The sequence below is a fragment of the Empidonax traillii genome, unplaced genomic scaffold (assembly GCF_003031625.1).
Source record: "Empidonax traillii isolate 1590-97213 ecotype Southwest subspecies unplaced genomic scaffold, ASM303162v1 scaffold346:size580472, whole genome shotgun sequence".
Lineage (NCBI taxonomy): Eukaryota > Metazoa > Chordata > Aves > Passeriformes > Tyrannidae > Empidonax > Empidonax traillii.
This window is the reverse complement of record NW_020955539.1, coordinates 457,959-472,293: the sequence shown is the minus strand read 5'-3', so window position 1 is coordinate 472,293 and position 14,335 is coordinate 457,959.

Below are 14,335 nucleotides of genomic sequence, written 5' to 3'. Positions count from 1 at the left end.
GCATCGTCAACATATAAACAATATATTATATGCCTCTACTGGCTCTACAGATGCCAAGATAGGTTCTAGAGGATTTAAGAAAGAACAAATAGAGGAGAAGGGGTAAGAAAAAGAAAGAAAAAGTAAGAACCAAGACTCTTGCATCAGCATAATGCTTGAAGTAGGAAATATCTGTGTTGTCCTGCCAGTCATTACAGTAGGAGTAATAAACCTGAACTTTCATGAGTGTTTGTAGTGGCTTTGGCTGAAATTGAGTTAATTTTCTTCATAGTAGCCCATATGGAGCTGAGTTTTAAATTTGTGACTAAAATGGACACAAATGTTTCAGTTCTTTTTAAACAGCGCCTACTGTGATATTTCATGCACTTGAAAGACTGCATGTCTACTTCTCTTTCCTTTCCTGAACTACTGTATGCTGCAAAAGAAGGGCTCCACTAGGCCCTCTGATGCCCAGTGTGGTAGTGCAAAAAGGCACTAATGGAATGGCAGATATTTAAACAAAACAAGTGACAAAACTTCATATATATCTATACCTACAGGAAATCCTTTAAAAGGAAAGGAAAGAATATCTGAGAAGGAAAGAAGCCTAAGCCATAAGTGAGGTTCTTTGTTTAAGGAATACTTTAGTGCCTGGTAAAAAACCTCCATTTCTTTATGGATGCTGAGATGACTAAATCCAGGAGAAGGTTTACACTCACATAGAAAGTTGTTGCTACTGGTTACTGTCCTGATTTAGATACTTCACTTAAGAGATCCTTTCTCCCTTATCACGCATCCAGAATCATGGAGGTCCTGCTCTCTGTGTCAGTTTTCCATAATGTCTTTCTAATCCAGCTCTTCCATTTTTGTTTTATTTTTGTTAAAAGTACTGGGCAATTTAAGGGGTACTTTTAGGACCTGTTATTTGTTGTGATATTAGTGTGGACATTTGGACTCAGATCAACAAAGTACACACCTAAGGATATAGAAAGTTTATGGGCACTGAGGATCTCGTTCACTAGAAGGGAGGAATGTTAGCTGGTGCTACGGTAATTAATGGTTAAATTACCCTTGGGTAGTAGGTAGTAGGTAGCATAACTTTACAATCTGGTAGCTTTAAATTTCATGACTAATTGTAGCAGTGGGAGTTAGAATACAGGTTGAAGACATAATAAAATTACCACAGGGAGGAACAGACTAATGAAGTGAAGTCCAGCAAAAGTTATGGCTACATTACTGTCAACTTGAAAATCTGTAAATAACAACTTTGAAAACCGTTGAGGGCGCTAGACAATGGATTTTATGTGTATATAAGTATGAAATGTGGATTGGGAGGAATAATTGAGTTTGTTATATTGTCAAGTATGTACTTGGAAAAAAAATCACTTGGTCATCATTTAATCTCCTTTGCACACTTTTTCATCTTATTTGCATTTTTAATGCAAAACCTGACAGAATATCTCTTCAATCATACTGAATTGGTTTGTGTCAAGTATTTGGTGCATATACAACTTCGCAAGTCTTTTAATTCTTCAGCAAAAAACTTAGAGAAATGCATAATAATCTCTTTATGATTTTGGTACTTGGAATGTCAAAGTCAAACTAACTTTCACAGTTTTATTAAGAATTTGGAAATCTTGATTTATTGAATACTAATTTTCAAACATCTTTTTAATGAAGTGGACTAAATCAAATTATCTTCAGTTAAAATACAGAAGACTGGATACAGTGCTTTAGAAAATGTGGCTGAAAACTGATCTTTATAGGGATCTTTTCTTCAAGATATTTTAATGTGAATTTATAGATTTATTTTTTTATTTTTTCAAGTTCCTTTTCTGAGAAAACATCATATGAAGATAAGGTATGTTTTACACACTGTATAAGTTTGAAAGAATGACATTTTACGTTCCAAAGGAGGCACCCACCTCTACTTGTTATGAAAGCTTAAATGCATTTGATGTGACCCTATAACATCATCTTCCTAGGTACTGTAGGTTTTTTATGGATTATCACTTGTAACAGCTACATCAGCTATATCAGTTTCACATATCAACAATATTAGTTTCAGCTTTACCCAGACCTTTGTATTGCTTAGCCCATGAATTGTTCTAATAGTGGAAATTCCATTAGCTCACTGGTCAACCTATGCCATCAGATCAGTCCTTCTAATCCCAATTCTTTCCTAATATCCTGTTCTTTTTGCTGTTAGTGAAGTCTGTTAATTCTTGTCTGGTATGTCACTCTAATGCAGGAATAAATTATTTTTCCTTTATTTCACAGCATTTATCATACTTAAAACCTATCCCATGCCCCCATTCAATAATGTAAGAAAAAATTATTTTCTCATTTTTCACAGCATTTAACATAATTAAAACCTATCCTACTGTGAGAGATTGAAAGGGTTAATAATTTAAACATTGTTAAAATCACCGAAAGATTTTTGTCCAATGTAGCAAACTATGCAGAGAAGCAACTGCTCACCAAAGCCCACCTTTCCCTGAATACACTGTAGGGATAAATACAGTTTTGGAAGAATTTGTAAGGGAAGGTCAGGAACTCGATTTTCTTTAGGAGGGCTTTTTGCCTAAATGGTAACTCTTTCTCAAAGGCAGTTTCAGTGCTTTCCCCGGTGCCCTGCACAGGAAGAGAAGTTCTCAGCCTCTGTCTGACATATGAGAGAGAGAGCCCTAATAGACATGCATAGAGGCCTTGGAAAGGCAGGGGAGGGACAGAGAGGATAAAAAGGGCCCTGAGGGGGCAGGAACTCACCTTCATTGCAGCCATCACCTCAGGCTACAAGCTGGGTGTTGAACAAGGTAAAGAGAGATGCAAATCCTTTCAGGTGAAGTGATGTTTCTTTCTCCTTACACAAATGACTCAGCTGTGATAACTACCTTCTGGGGAAGTACTAAATGATTCATGGATGGCCTGGAGATGTCTTAGCTGTTGGGCCACAATTTGTCATAGTGGACTCAATTGTGCTGATGGTAACAGGCAGCTGTCATGTCTTAGAAGGTGTCAAAGGCTCAAGAAATTTCCTGTTATCCAGTATTACATCATCCATTGTAAAATTACATCATCCATTGCCCCAGGGGAAGTACTGGGGCATTTCTACCTAGCCTAAGCATAATGAAACTCCTATGGGCTCTGTGTTTCATCAGGGCCTTTCATCAGCTATGGTCTTCCCTAGACGGATCTAGACTGCAACCATCACTTTGGCAAGACTGGAACCCTCACTACCCAGAAGACCGGGAGAAGAGAACAATGGGACACCACTGGAATCCACAAACTGGTGATATTTCTCTACTTAATAGTTCCCTCTGTCACATTCTTTCTCTCTCCACTCTTTTCTCTGTTTCCTGTTTCTTTCTATCTCTACCTCACATTTACTGATAACTATAAATCTGTACTCTTGCCTTTGGCATCTGGTCTCTTTTGCAACTTAACTCAGGCAGAAGCATCTCTCTAACAATTTTAATAACCATATATTAACACCTACATCCCTATTCAATTTTGTCTTTAGGTTAAAAAGCTGTCCAGTCTTGTCTTCCTGTCTTTTCTTGTCCCCTGACCACCTGTTATAATCTCAAAACTGTATTCAGCTAATTGCCGTCTTTCTAGGACTGCAGAAGATAAGTCTGCTCAGTTCATATATCTGTATTTCACATATTTCAACCAATCATCTCTGGATTTCACCAACAATAAGTAGTTACTGGGTATAATGGGAAGATATTCAGAATTATCCAGAATTAAATTTCCCTGATAATACATTACAGTGGTGAATTTGAATCATGAAACTTGGTTAATAATTTGTGCTGCATTTTCAGTTTGAGTTTTTCTCTAGTCATTAATCCTCTCTTTGGTATACCTCCTTTGCTGGCTTAACTGGCAGTCTTTTCTTTCTGTAAATGCACTTGTAAGCTGTGATCAATTCAATTTGCATTTCACCTCTGAGAAAACAGTCTGAATTCTCCTTGCAAATATCTATCTCCAATAGGATACCTATCTGGTTTTATTCACTGTTTCCTATTGATGTTATGTCCTAGGATAAGGTTAATCAGTTCTATGATAGATGTTAAAGGGGTGGTCAAGGGGCTAAAATGTGAGTGTATGGGGTTAAAAAGAACTGATTGGATAAGGTATGAGGTTTGGAGATAAGTGGTGCTAAAAATATGAGAGGAAAAGCTAGGAGAGGAATAAGGCAATTGGAATTCCTATGCTGAGTGTAAATAAAGTGTAAGGATAAAGATTTTTTTTTTTTTTTTTTAGTATCTGGCTTAGCTGAATTTTTGATTACGTAGGTAATACCTGTTTAAAAAAAAATTAGATTTCTTCAACATTTCAAAGATTTTAAAATTGTTTTCTTATTTTCATTTAATTTTCAGAAAGTGACTGAGCCTGTCTAAAGACTTTGTTTTGACACATATACCTGAAATATAATAATTCTCCATTTCCTTATTTGTGGTTTAATTAATAAAACATATAGTAAGAAAGCATACAGATATAGATGGCAAGCATATAAAAGCATAAACCAAGCCTGAAAGTTAAATTCCTACACTCAAAATATATGATGATATTATGATTCTAAAGGAATTCTTTTAATCCCCTCTGAAAACCTTCCTTGTAGCATATACATTTAGGCGTTGTGTACAGTCCATATGATGACAACTTTGATGTCATGTAAATTAAGAAAAAATATGGGGCCCTAATTTTAGGATTCAGTACATATTGAGAAATGAAAGAAAATAATCCCTCCCTCCCCAACTTCTTAGTCATTTTCAGTGTCATAGTTATCTCCAGTTCAGTAATAACTCAAACTATCTATATTCAAATTAGCATCTTAAGTCCCCTTAGTTGTAGTGTAAGTGGTTGCAGTGCAAAAATACATGTAAAACTACATATGAGGGCTCAATTAATAACAGAAAACAGTTGCATCAGCCTCTCAGAGTACTTGGGGCTCCAACGCAGTACCAGGCTAATCAGGAACATGCAGCTGCCATTATTTTCCTACTGGCAGATCCTTTTTGAATTTCAAGTCCTATTTAACCTGAGGTGGACACTTATGTGTGTACATGAGAGTGGAGTTCTCAACGAGGTATAACTTTTCTTGTTTCAGAAGCTAGCATTGCACTGAAAACGAGCATGAACAGTCAAGCACTTCACTAATACTTACACCTCTATTGGCCCTCAATTTCTGTTTTACTTTATTCTACCATCAACATTCTTCATACAATAAAACACATAATCAAAGCAGGGAGCTCAGATAAAAGTGAAAAAAGGCACTAGAATCTCCTCCACTTTGTGTGGACTTTTTTTCCCTAACAAGCTTAGTCTTTGATCATTTCCCATTTGATCAAAGAGACCTTTGATGTTCTTTGAAGAGGTACTGAATTACTGGAATAAAGATATAGAATTTGATTCACATTTTCATCCGAAGAAAATAAATGAAAGAGCTGGACTAGTAGTTTGCAGTAGATCTACAAATAATTGGAATGCTCCCCCCCCCCCAACCATAAGGAAAAAAGGAGCATAATCTAGTTACCAGCAAAAGTTAAAAGTGGGAAAGAAAGCCAAATGTATGGCATATTTGTTCTAGAAAATATGTCTCTAACTGCCAGTCAAACTGTGATAAATGTCTTCAGCTCAGAACAAAACGTATGCTTATGAATATCAAAGTGCAAAATGTATTGCAGATCCATGCTTGAACAACATTTGCCACAGCTGGAATGATTTACTGTAAAGAATGCTAGAAAGAAAGGAATAAAAGGCAAAGAAAGGTATAGTTTTAGCCCTCTATGTTGTATGTAGTGTTGCATAATAAGTGAGGTGGGTTTTTTGGATTCTTTTTGTTGTTTGGTGATAAAACTCATGGTTTTGGGCCTTTAATGAAATACTTCCTTTTCAGTTTGGAGTATGGATGGTTAAGAACAGCCAAGAAATCAAGCCAAATTTTAAATTACAAAGTTTTCTTTTCTTTTTTTTTTTTTTGTTTTGTTTTGTTTTGTTTTGTTTTGTTTTGTTTATGTTTTTCCTTCAGTTTATTTGTTTTGACCTCATAAATAGCCCAGTGTTAGAAAGTACCAGAAAGTTCAAATAAAATGACTAAATAGACTGAAAGTTGCATTCAGTCTAGAAAGAAAAAGACTGCTATTCATTCCAATTATAACATATATATTTTGATCAACTCACCTTTGTTGTAGAACAGTTATTTAATGAATACTTTGTCTAGCTTGTAAATATTGATTTAAAGATGCAATAACTTTAGAAGGTAATAACTGATTATTCCTATTTTCAGGAGAGCATCTACAGTGTTGAAGCTGTGTTTACCCTAAAGAAGCTTTCATGGTAATCACGTTTTAGATCTCTACGATCTGATTGAAGTAATGTTAGTAGAAGTTCTGGTACTCAATCTTTTCAGCAAAATCCCTTCTCCAACAGAGTTTCCAATGACAATTTTTTTTTTTTTGGTTGAAGTAGTATGAAACGATGAGAAGTCTTCATAAATTCAAACTGATGTTTGTTGTAGTGTGGTAGAATCAGATTTGTTTTAGAGAGTTTGTGAGGTTAATTTGGCTCTGACAGTAAATATACTTAACCATGCATGAAGAGAGGTAAATGAGATCCATATTAAACAAACAAAAGCAAATTTGAGAAAGAAACTCCAAACAAACAGAATCCAGCCAACCTTTATTTCAGTTGAGTAATTTCTATTTTTTGAATTATGGTAGGAATCTTTGTTCATATTCACTGATACAGAGCGTATACAATTTAAACATCCCTCTGTTTTGGGTGATTTTTTCTCCTATGGCTTTTGCTCAGAAGGCAATTCTCTGTTTTTTGGGGTTTTTTTGTTTTTTTGGTTTTTTTTTTTTCAGCCTTACTTTTCCATTGTCATAGAATTGATGTAAAAATGATCCAGCTGATTTTCTGTTTAGCTATATTTGCTGTGAACTTTGTTTTGTAGTTTAAAAAAGAAAGGAACAAAAACCTAGGCAGCCTAGACTCAGGGAATATGAAATAAAAAGAACAATCAATAGTAAATGTAAAAGATTAGGTTGAGGTAGTGGGAAAAAATAGCATACAGAATAAAGAAAATTATGTTTTCACAGAAAATATTTGTTACCCTTTTGGGGGTACTATATTGACATGGTCACTACTTTTGCTACTTTTTCTTGATAACGCATAAATAAAGTTTTGTGTATGAAAACAAATTTTAGAGAAAAGGACAGATATACCTGACATTTCAAAGGGTAATGAAAACTAATAAAACTGAAAGAGACTTTCTGGAAAGATATTTTACATAAGACATTACTGAATAATGTAGTTGAAAAGAAAATTATAGGAAAATATAAAACGTATATTTTAACTTGCTCTACAAATACAGTACCATATAAATGTTTTCTGTGTCATTGAGGCTTTTTAATTATTGTATGGAGAATATGCTTAGTCTTTGATGCAAATCCCATCAGAGTTTATTTCCAGTTACTTCAAAGGATTCAGGCTAAGCTGTAAGCCTCTGGCCTACATCAGACCAACACTGATAAAGGAAAAGCTTACCCTAGGTGGGTCGCTTCTTAAGAGCGAAGACACAGATGAGGGAGACGTTCTGTACCAGTGAAATCTGCTGAAAGGCTAAAAAGCATGGATAGCAAGTATCTCAAAACCAGTAACAATATGTACAGATGTAGAAAATCAGTTACTTTCGATGTTTTGAGAATGGCAGATGTTTTTAATGGAGTCATTCATCTTCAAATGATTTACTGTGGTATTCCGGTCACTCTCGTAACAGAATAGAAATAACATTCTATTATTATATTCACATACACGTCTTAAATTGCTATTATGTCTCTTTCCTGCTACAGCAAACCTATATAAAAGAATGGTGTCCATATCCTTATTTCAGTGCATATTTATTTTCAGTTTAGAAATTCATTATTTCTTTTGTGAAAGAAAAAAATAAGTGTTTTGTTCTTTGTGACACAAAACTTATAATCCCTCTCACTTTCAGTCAAACACTGTTCTTGCAGTTGTGTTTATATGAAGCTGCACTGATGCAATTGCTGCCATGTTGAACATAGATATATTTTTTCTTCTGATTTATGTCTGCAAAAGTGTTAACTATTTGACTCTCCTACTGTATTCAAAGTTATCTTAGTGCCAAATTCTAAAGACTGCAGCTTCTTGTTGCTGTCCAGTCCAATTTATCAAGCACACTGAAATGACAAGTGCAAGACAGAAAGTTCTTGATGTCCTTGGGCTGGCAAAAAATGGTCTGGTCATCTCAAATTCAGAATAAGGTTTGTAGCTGGATATTACAGTTTCGTTTGTGGTTTTGCTTTTAAGCAGAGTGAATTGATTTGCATATATTTTGATCCATAAACGGAGAAAACAGTTTTATGCTGGAAAATAAAGTCCTAGTATATGCTGAATGACAATAACTCTTCAATTTAGCAAAATGTATATGTCAGAGACACAAGTATTTTTGGTTGGAAAACTCTTCAAAAAACATCTTATTATTGTTGGTATGTATTCTGGTCTCTTGAAGGTTGACAGGCAGATATAGAAACAGGTTTATGTGGTAACCCATAGGAGTAAATAAGTGTAAGCATTGTCAGGTTGGTTCAATGTCTGTGTTCTCTTTGATGGTGTAGATATGCCACATAAAAATGGATAAAGCTAAAAGAACTGAATGTTTTAAAATGGGCTGTATGCATTTTGAGCTGAAACACAAAAATTTACATTTTCCAGCCCCTATATTAATGAACTGTCTAAGGTCAGACATCTATTTATATTTTAAGAAAAATCCACCTCCAGCAATCAGAAAGGAACTAAATAAGACTCAGAACATGATCAGGTAAGTGCTTGAGTGCCTGATATGCTGATTTTAAAAGTTCAGGTAAGACATGTAATTGTGTGATTCTGCTGCAGTACTAAATGAAATAGGTTCACAAAGAATGTCCTCTGAGTACAAAATGTACATTCCAGCTTTTGGAGATACAGGATTCCCCTTCTTTATTTGAGGAAAAGGTTATCATAGAATGGTTTAGGTTGGAAGGAATCTTAAAGATCACCTGGTTCCAACCTCCTTGCCATGGGCATGGACACCTTCAACCAGACCAGGTTGCTCAAAGCCCCATCCAAAATGGGCCTTGAACACTTTCGGCAATGGGACAGCCACAGCCTTTCTGGGCGGTCTGTTCCAGTGCATAACAGTCCTCATAGTGAAGAATTTCTTTTTAATATATGACCTAAATCTACCCTCTTTCAGTTTCAAACTGTTGACCTTCATCCTGTCCTATTACTACACTGCTTGATAAAGAGTCCTTGATAAACAATGGTTGTGGCTTTTCCTGGGTAAGGTTTCATTATTCCTCAAGGCAGGACACCCAAGGGGGACACTGCAGAGCATTTGATGACTGGGTCATCTTTTCTTCCTCTTCCCTTCCCCTTACTATACAGCTGAATGGAGAATTCAACATACTAAGATGAAATACTGAAACTAGAAAATTAATTAGGAAGGTAGTAAGTTAAGAAAAATTTCAGATTAATTCCTCCCCTGGAGTTTTAAAAGAATTAGGGACCTAGCGGTGCTCTTAAATTATTTTCTTTCTGTTCTGTTTCTTTAGCTCTGCTAGAGCTTTCTGCTGTCTCTTGCTACTGACTGCAAGGGAACTTTCAAATCTGCCCATACACTGTTGTATCTTACTAACAGAGATTTGTTCTTTATAACTGAAACCTACATACTTCCAAGCAATGTGCATACATAGAAATGAATCACTGTAAAAATAAAAATAATTCAACCATTTTTAAGGTGCTTGAAATTGGAAGCTCAGAATGGGTATAATAAAATTGTGGGTCTCCTTTCTAAAGAAAACACCCAGATGGGCTCACCATCTAGGCTCCATATGGCACTCAGTCTCTCTGCTCTGCATCCCGCTGCGCTCACAGTGTAATCCATATGGACCTTACTTAATTGGTTTCCTGTTCCTGCAACATTGACTGTCTCTGTTCATAGCTTTCCATCAAACACCCACTTACTGCTGAGAGAACACATTATTATGTGATGATTTCCTAGACTGCTGGAAATGTGAGAGCATTAATTTCTTTGTGTGTTGATCAGTGCTGTAGCTTTGGCCATTAGTGGTGAGGTAGAGTAGACACACATAGATCCAAGATGCACAATTTTATCCAACTTATGAGTGCTCATATATATCCTCTAAGGACAATTAGCAAACATTTCCCTGTTCAAACAGAGCGCTTCCAGGATGTGCAAGCAACAAAAAGGAGGCCTGGGAACTTGGGGGAAGGCCATGGACAGGCATCAAGTAGCTTTAGGAGAGCTCCTCCAGCTCTGAATTGGGTAGAGAGTTTAAGGGGAACTCTGTGATTGCTAGGACATCAACTGCACACTCACAGATGGGAGACACAAAAAAACAAAGGGAGTCCAGGTGTCACTCTATCAAGATTTTCAGTTTTCAAGGCTAATTAGCAGTGCTTGTACACTGCAAGATGAATGCATGTGATGCAGCTCTAAGACCAGTAACAGGCTTACAGCTGCAGATTCCAGATCATAGAAATTCTTGGCTTTAACACTCACTAGATCTAAAAAATTCCTGAACAGCTCATTAAGTATTGACACAATTTATAGCAGTTGATCTCAAAATCACATCCTGCTAGTGTTCCTAAGAAAAGGGATGCAACTCTATGATGTTATCAAGTCGTTTTGAATGTTACATTCAGTTCTGATTATCCTATCTCTAAAGAGATTAGGCAAGAGGATACAATGATGAAAGACCTTAAGAACATGACAGACAGATTAAAAAGATAAAAATGTGAAAAAAAGAAATAGGGAGAAGTTTCAGTAATGACTGTATGGTAAAGATGCAAAAGGATAAAGAAAAGGAAAAGACCTTTTGATGTACCTTTTGTTATAGTGTACAAGGCTGTAGTTCAGTAAGACAAAAGTGAAAACAAGGGAAGACACTCTATTTTGTACACATTGCAATTATCCTGTGAAAGTCTATCACTAATTATTTCTAGAACAAAGAGTGTTGTGGTATTCAGAGAAGAATCAGATACTTATACTGGTGGTGAAAACATTCAGAAATTTGTTACATTATATAAATGATCTATAGCTATAGATTTTTAGAAGTTTTGTATGTGAAAATATATGGCTAGTAGAAATTTAGCTAGCTGGTGGTAAATAAGATTTAGGATTATACTTGTCACATATATATATACACTTACACACACACATACACATATCTATATATAAATAGAAGTATTTATTGCCTTATAAAAACCCCTAAGAGTTTTTTGACATGTTCCTTGAACTATGCATATTAATAAGGAGCATAAGGGAAGCCTTGGGACTGGTGACACAAGAACTGAAAATTCATAAAATAGAGGCATGCTTATGGACAAAGGGAGAAATCAGCATCTTTTTTTGGCAGTCAGCATCTCTTCTACATAGTAAAGCTTATATAAGCTAAAATGCCTGTGATAAGATATACTCTATTATATCCTTTCTTTTTATTGCTCTCCTGACACCTGACAAACTCAAACTGCTGATTGTGTCTGGTTCAGTGACAACTTGTAACACTTTCTTTCCCTTGCACTTTCCCTTTCCCCTGCCTCTAAGAATAATTTAAACAAATTACCACTATAATCTACATCAATTTCTCACCATATTAATTTTCAGATATATTATATTCAAACCTATAGATTTACAGATATAGATATGTTTTTTTTTTTTCAGGCACCAAATTTGCTTGCACTGTGCACACAGCTCCATGTGTACCTTGGCAAACAACGTGTAACACCATTGCTACTACATCACAGAATCACAGAACATTTAAAGTTGGCAAGCACCTCTGGAGATCATCTAGTCCAAACTCCTCCTCAAGGCAGGGACACCTAGAGCAGTATGCTCAGGGTTGTGTCTGATCAGGTTTTGAATATTGTCAAGGAGGAAGACTCCACACCTTCTCTGGGCAATCTATGAAAAACAAAAAAAAAAACCCAAACATCTTTTTCTTGTGCCTTCTTGTCTAGTCACTGCATCCTGTGAAGAAAAGTCTGGCTCCATTTTCTTTACTTCTGCCATTTATAAACATTGAAAAGATCTCCTCTGGGCCATTTCTTCTTCAGGTTAAGTAGTTCCAGCACTTTCAGCCTCTCTTTTGTGTGACAGATGCTCCAGTCTCTTACTCATCTTTGTTGCCCTTTGCTATACCCACTCCAGTAGGTCACCGTCATGTACTGGAGAGACCAGACCTAGGCACAGTACTCCAGATCCATCTCACTAGGGCTGAGCAGCCATCCATCATCTGGCAATGTTCTTCCTAATACAGTCAAGGAGGTTCTTGGCCTTCTCTGCCACAAGGGTACATGGGCCTCATTTGATGTTCAACTTTTCCAGCCAGTCTGCAGCCTGTACTGGTGCGTAAGATTATTCCTATGCAGGTGTAGGAATTTATTTTTCTCTTTGCTGTACTTTATAAGATTCCTGCCAGCCCATTTTTCAGGATGTTGAGGTCCCTCTGAATATCAGCACCACTGCATGGTGGTTTATACCATATACCAAGTGATTTTTTAATCACTTCTCCCAGTTTTCGTATGCTGTCCAAACTTACTGGGAATGCAACTCTGTCCCATTAACCAACAGGATAATGACGTATGTCTTGGACTGTTGCTACCCTCCTGTGTTGTTTCTCCAGGAGATACTGAGGTTATTCAGGTTTCTAATGAGTATCATGGTGAAAAAAATTGAAATTATCTGAAGGCTTCATCTACTTTTTCGTGATCAGGTGTTCTACAGCAGACACACACAGCTATACCACCAGCTTTGGTCTGACATCTAATCCTGACCCATAAGGTCTTAGCTAGCTCATCATTCATCTGAAGGCAGATTTTCATGTATTCCTGCTTCACTCCCATAAAGAGTGACTGCTCCTTCATGCCATCCTGGCCTGTCCTTAAATGTCCCTAAAGTGGGACATGTCTCCATCCATTGCAGCACTTCAGTTGTGTGATTTCTCACCACACCTCTATGATCACTTGATAGCCCTGCAACTACACCCTGATCTCATCCTCATTAGTTCCCCATGCTGCATGTGTTAGTGTGCAGGAACTTCAGAGAGGCACCAAGGTGTGCTCATTTCCCAGAAAAAGGTAGAAGTGTTTTCCCCGTGATACTGTCTTCTCTTGCAGGTAACTCCTTTATTTCTGTGCATATGCCTGAAATGAGCCCCTTTCAACATTTTCTTGATAATGAGTATGCTACAGTCCACATCATCCTGAACCCTTTGCTTGCCAACCTAGTCTGCCATTTCCTCACTTAATTGCTGGTTGTTGACTCCATGCCCTGTTTCTACTTTAAAGCTCTTCTCGCTTGCACAGCCTACTGATAACGATCCTTTTGTCCCACTTTGAAAGGTGGGTCTTCCCAACAGTTCTTAATCCTTGGATAGTCCCATGGTCACAAAAAACATGTGAATATTTCCAACATTAGCCTTGCAGCTGGCTGTTGACCCACACAATCAGTGGGTTGCCATCAGGATCAAGGAGAAAAATTGATGCGGCACACCATGCTGATGCCGTGTCACAATTCGTTTGTGCAAGACAGACCCTCTGTAAGTGCACTCCTCCTGCAAGCACAGAACCCACCTACTGCTACCCCAGCCTCAGCAAGAGAGCCCAGGCATCCCTGCAGCTCCAGACCTGAAGAGATGTATCTGCACTGGAGTCGAGACCTCAAATGTGCTGGGGAAAATGCTCCAGTGGCTGATGGGGACTGAGCCCCACAGTGTGTCTCCACCCCTGCTAAACAGCACATGTGCTGTCCCTCCCCAGTGGATCTGCCCCACTATGTGCCCTTCTGCATGTACAGCTGCCTCTGTTATATGCAATAACCCATCACCTGAGCCAGTGACTTGCTAGTCTGAACTGGCAGGTTCCTAGATGTTCTTTGAAACTCTGCAGTGGTTTTCTTCTCCCTGCTTTATTACAGTGTCAGAATAATTCTTTGTGGCTTGACAGCAGGGAACTGTACTGTTTATTCAACAACAGATTAGGTCTGGAGAAGGAAAGATGTGAGGGCAGGAATGGGTACACATAATCTCAGATAGGAGGAGAATGTCAGAATTAATAACTTGATCAAAACAGGGGAAGTCTATTAACCTGTTCCACACCAAGGAAGAAGAGACCTGGGAAGAGAATAATTGAAAAGGAGATAGTAAAGACAAATAATATCTTTCGGGGTTATGTATTTGCTTATTTTTTTTAACTTTGTCTTTTCTTAGTCCATGTAGGCTCACATTTTAGTGTTTAGGGTGTTTTCCTTACTGTATTTTGA